We start from the raw sequence: 5,373 nt of genomic DNA on the forward strand, positions 1-5,373 counted from the left end.
CCATTGTTAGTGAAGTGTTGTTGTTCAGGTCTAAGGTCGGGGGTGCAGGAAGAGTCCAACTAGCTCACTCATTGTGACATAAGGCCTACACTTGGCCATTACTTGGCCCACACTTGGCCTACACTTGGCCAACACTTGGCCGTCTGTTTTACACACTGTACTTGGCCGTTACTTGGCCGTTACTTGGCCATTACTTGGCCTACACTTGGCCTACACTTGGCCTACACTTGGCCGTCTGTTTTACACACTGTACTTGGCCGTTACTTGGCCTACACTTGGTCATTACTTGGCCTACACTTGGCCTACACTTGGCCGTCTGTTTTACACACTGTACTTGGCCGTTACTTGGCCTACACTTGGCCGTTACTTGGCCTACACTTGGCCATTACTTGGCCTACACTTGGCCGTCTGTTTTACACACTGTACTTGGCCGTTACTTGGCCTACACTTGGCCGTTACTTGGCCTACACTTGGCCATTACTTGGCCTACACTTGGCCGTCTGTTTTACACACTGTACTTGGCCGTTACTTGGCCTACACTTGGCCGTTACTTGGCCAACACTTGGCCATTACTTGGCCTACACTTGGCCGTCTGTTTTAGACACTGTACTTGGCTTGCTTTTTTCTTTTTATGAGGCGTTGATTGTTTTTCATAAGCATGGAGACACTTGATCTTAACGCTATAGAAATGACTAGTATTTTCAAATGAGCTTCCTCTCTAGCTTGTGGTTACTAATAAAGCACTGAACTACATTCAAGATGGTCCTTCAGATATTCTGACGTTCTAATCTAGAACATTCAGAAGCTCTTTTGTTCTATTATTCTATTGTCTTTTGGCTGGCAGTTGCATACATGTAACCCCTGTCTGAAACGTTATCTACGCATTTCATTATCAGTGATGATAACAAATTGTAATTTTAAAATGCTTATGTGAACGTTTTTCATAGATATTAGATTAGAAATCATCTGAAAAGAATGTTTTAGTTAATTCAACCTCTCTGTGGTTTCTCACTCACATTGCGTGGAGCAGGGTAGAGCCTCTCTCCGATCCTTGCGGTTCTCTTCTCTTCTTGAAGTTACACTGAAACTCTCCCTCCTTCTCTTAACCACGTATACAAGCAGGTGGACAATGTTCACACACTTTAACAACTTCTCTCGCTCTCTCCTGTCTTCTCTCAAATCTCCCCTTGCGGTTCTCACGCTTCTAGTCCTTTATGCATCAGTTCAGATTCCTTCACACTCTTGTCAATGAAGTTGGGACCAGCTTGTATTGTAGTGGTATGCTGGTATGTTGGCCTTCTGTAGCCGTAGTGGTGATCTCCTGCTGTTTCCACTCGTCGTGGGTGCGTCAGGGATATGTCCGTGTGCTTTGTGTTTTCGTCCGCTGTTCTCTCCCTGACTGCATTTGACTACTTCAGCCTCAACGCTTTGGGTCTCAGCTCCTTAGAATCATCCCAAACTTCTGTACCTCCCACCGTCAGTCCGCCCCTCCTCTTCTCCTATTCTCACTCTTTCTCTGTTTGATACAAGAGCCCCTCTTGAGGAATTAGAGGGATGCCTTTCTCTCCCGCTCTCACTCACTCACTTCTCCCTCCCTCTCTCCCCTCCCTCTTTCCCACTCCCTTTCTTAACTACTACATCGAGTGCTTGTGCCCGTTACACTCACTCCCCTCCCTCTATCTCCCTTTTAACTACTATACCCAGTGCTTGCAGAGCACCCACATCTCTTCTCTCGTTCCATCTGTTAACTGTGTATAGCACTCTGGGGGTCTTTTGGGGTTGGAGCTCCTCTGATAACCTGAGAAGTGATGGAGCATGTGGAGAGAGGGAGAGGGGAGAAGGAGAGTGAGAGGGGGAGCGAGAGAGAGACGGGGAGAAAGAGAGAGCGAGTGTTTATTTAAAGAGCTGCTGTGTCGCTGTGGTCTAATCAGCAGTCAGGGATGGAGCAGAGGCTACACGGTGCCCCTGACATCCCCACCATGTTACAGACAGGATCACAACCCTGGTTGGTTAGACTAACTTATATAAAGATCTACATTACAGTGCTTTTGTTATTGTACAAAGATTTCTGTAAGTACACTGTAACACATTTTGGTATGACACTTTACTTACACTATTAGCCCCAACCCTAGCCTTTAATTGAACCCTGACCCCAAACCTAACCCTTAACCACAACCCCAACCCTAACCCTAGCTCAACCCCAACTCTAACCCTAGCTTAAACCCTTAACCTAACCCTAGCTCCAACCCTAACCCTAGCCGTACCCTAGCCCTAACCCTAGCCCTAACCCTAGGCATTCAGTTGTACAACTGACTAGGTATCCCCCTTTCCCTTTCTTCAAAACCCATGAGTCTGTAGCAGTGGGAGATAGTGTTGAGAGAGAGCAGCTTCACACAGGGTGGGGATGGGTGGGCCAGTTCAGCTCTGATAGTGTTTAGGGATGGGTCCTGCTGAGAAAGGTCAAGACCCCAGATAGAGAATAAAAGGAACAGAGGATGGATGGCATAACTGTTACGTGTCACAGAGATGCAAAAGATGTTTCAAGGTCTAGAGAGTGATGTCACAACCTGGTGTTCTCTTATGTGGAAAAATAACAATATTAGGAATCACGGGTCAGACAAATAACTAGAGGGATCAGTGGAACAAGGGAGGAAGAAAGGGTTATAAGCAAGAGAGGATGCAGAAAAATGATTTCTCAACTGATAAGAGAGCGAGTACAGATCACAGAAATCAGAGAGACTGTTGGCTAATCTGATTTTCTCCCCTCTCTGTCTTTTTTCTCTGTATTTTCTTTCTCTCTTCTCTCCTTTGAGTTGGTCAGCAATTATTTCCCAAATCCATTGAAGTACACTACCGGTCAAAAGTTTTCGAGATGACACACCTGTTAATTGAAATGCATTCCAGGTGACTACCTCATGAAGCTGGTTGAGAGAATGCCAAGAGTGTGCAAAGCTGTCATCAAGGCAAAGGGTGGCTATTTGAAGAATCTCAAATATAAAATATATTTCAATGTTTTTAACACTTTTCTGGTTACTACATGATTCCATATGTGTTATTGTATAGTTTTGATGTCTTCACTATTATTCTACAATGTAGAAAATAGTAAAAATAAAGAAAAACCCTTGAATGAGTAGGTGTTCTAAAACTTTTGACAGGTCGTGTAAGCTAGCAAGTTCACTAGATAACTACAGTAGTTGCCGTGGTAACCCCCCCCCCCCCAATTTTTTTTTTATAAAAATGAAGGCACAATCAGAATGTGGACAAGATCAGGACAAAAGACGCAAGTTAGAACCAGGCATAAATGGGGTTAGAGAGACAGAGGCGATCAAAACAGGCTGAAATAGCTGAGTTAGAGATACTGATCTTTACATGTTGATGTCATTTGTTAGATGATATAATGCTTATCAGAGCAAAGAAAGAAGAAAAATGCCTCATCAGTACCATCTTCTATCTCCGACTGTACTGTACACCCAAGAGCCTGATTTGCATCTGTGTTTATGTCATACACGGCCTATGGTTTACTTTGTTAATGTTGGATTGTGCAAGAAGTGGAAGATGAATGAGTAGATGGGATGGGAGGAGGGTGGAAGACGGGGATGTGGTTTTACGCAATGCAATCAGACGTGCTGCTGAGAGAAAGAGAGTGACGGAGGGAGTGAGAGAAGAAGAAATAGCTTCCAAAACGAACTGTTGTTGCATCTGTGGTGAGGAGTATAGTCAAGCATGAAACCACACAACTCTGATATCACACAGGTTGATTGAGTAATTGTAGTGTTTGCATTTTGTGAGTCTGTCCAACCAACTCCGTATTGGACTGTCTTATGGAGACTCTTTGCCAATATTTGCCAATACTCCTCACCGACTGTGCCGTGTTGAACCTATTCACTGAGGGAAACCTTGAAGAAACGTCTTCAAGTAAGGTATATATCCACATAACAATCTATATATTGCATTGATACCATCTGAATAACAGTAAATTAATAATAGCTTACTTCATAATCGGAGCATCGGCTATGTTTATTAATAACCCCACACACATCATCATCATGGCGGTCGATATCAGGGCGTAGTGGACGCCGGACGCGACTTCCTATGGAAGCAGGATATCCTCCGGTCTGTCCAGCGTTCCTCTGTCCTTGACCCCTTGTTGATCTCTTCACCCCGGGTCACAGGACGGGACACACGGACATTCTGTCTCTCATCGCTTTCCACTGACGAGGCAAGAATGAATCATTATTCTGAAATAACTGATATTAGATGGACCCAATAGAGAAAGATTAGGTACAGGACCAGATCGGTGCTGGATTGGTGGATATGTGTTTGGTGATTTTGAATATGAGCGGCCTTTGCTTTTTTTACTTCGTTCTCCCTCAATGTTGTGTATATGTCTGTGTTGAAGTCTCCTGATTGTATTAGATCAATCAGCATCCGTAATCATGGATGTCAAAACAATTACTGGCTATTTCACCACCATTCAGCGGTAGTCCATTCCTATCCCCTGAAATAATTCACACGTACTATAGAGTTGTCTCTGTCAGTGAAATGATCAGGGGAGAGAAACTGAAATCTCTACTTTGTCATTGAGTCCTGTGTGCTGCTCCCTGCTATTTCCTGCCCTGTCTGCTATCTGTACGACACTGTTGGTTAGGGCCTGCTTCCTCACTCAGTTTACCTTGGATGAGATTCACCATATGGAAACCAGTGTTAACACCGATTTTTATTTTTTCAACACACACATACACGTCAAACAAAACTGTTAGTGATTGTCTTGAATGAAGCGACCTCTGCAAGCGCCAGGCATATGTTGCGACAGCCGAGCGATATGAGGGTTTGGGTTGTTATTGTATATGGGGCCAAAGCGTAAATAGAAGATATCCGCTCCTCTGTCTCACATCCCCTCACACCCACGTCAGTGGTCAGTCTGTCAGCCAATCAGCCGCAGGCAGGAAGTAAGATGATGAGCTGGATGTTCAAAAACACCATAGATGGATTATTATTATTATATATTTTTTATTTTTTTATTTATTTAACTAGGCAAGTAAACAGTCAAGCAGGGTTTTTTCTCTCAGATTGGACAGGCCAAATGCTCATGGGTAACCCTGAGGGCTTTTTTCATTAATTTATAATACTAGATTCTACACTAGATTTTATAGTTACAAGCTCACAGTAGCCTACAGTATGTATATTTTCAGATTGACTAACTGGGATATTACATTTCTTTACATTAGGTGATTTCCAATTGGTGGTGGTATCTGGTAAGAGATGTGGTCTGTTTCAGACATCGGCAAGAACAACTCATGTGACTGTGTTAGCGGTTCAGCTGAGGTGAGTACCCTCAATTTAATTTTAAAGTTACAAAAAAATATATGCAAA

General features: G+C 43.6%; 1 protein-coding gene across 1 annotated transcript in view; it reads right to left on the reverse strand.

Annotated features, from left to right (window-relative positions):
• The window catches only part of LOC120030639 (transmembrane protein 88-like), a 6,872-nt gene extending 5,363 nt beyond the window's left edge, over window positions 1-1,509 (reverse strand). The window contains exon 1 of the mRNA XM_038976078.1: window positions 1,017-1,509. The gene's annotated coding sequence lies outside the window, so the exon portion shown is untranslated. The remainder of the gene's footprint in view (window positions 1-1,016) is intronic.
• Window positions 1,510-5,373: the final 3,864 nt, after the last annotated feature.

This window comes from Salvelinus namaycush, chromosome 36, assembly GCF_016432855.1.
Source record: "Salvelinus namaycush isolate Seneca chromosome 36, SaNama_1.0, whole genome shotgun sequence".
Classification (NCBI taxonomy): domain Eukaryota; kingdom Metazoa; phylum Chordata; class Actinopteri; order Salmoniformes; family Salmonidae; genus Salvelinus; species Salvelinus namaycush.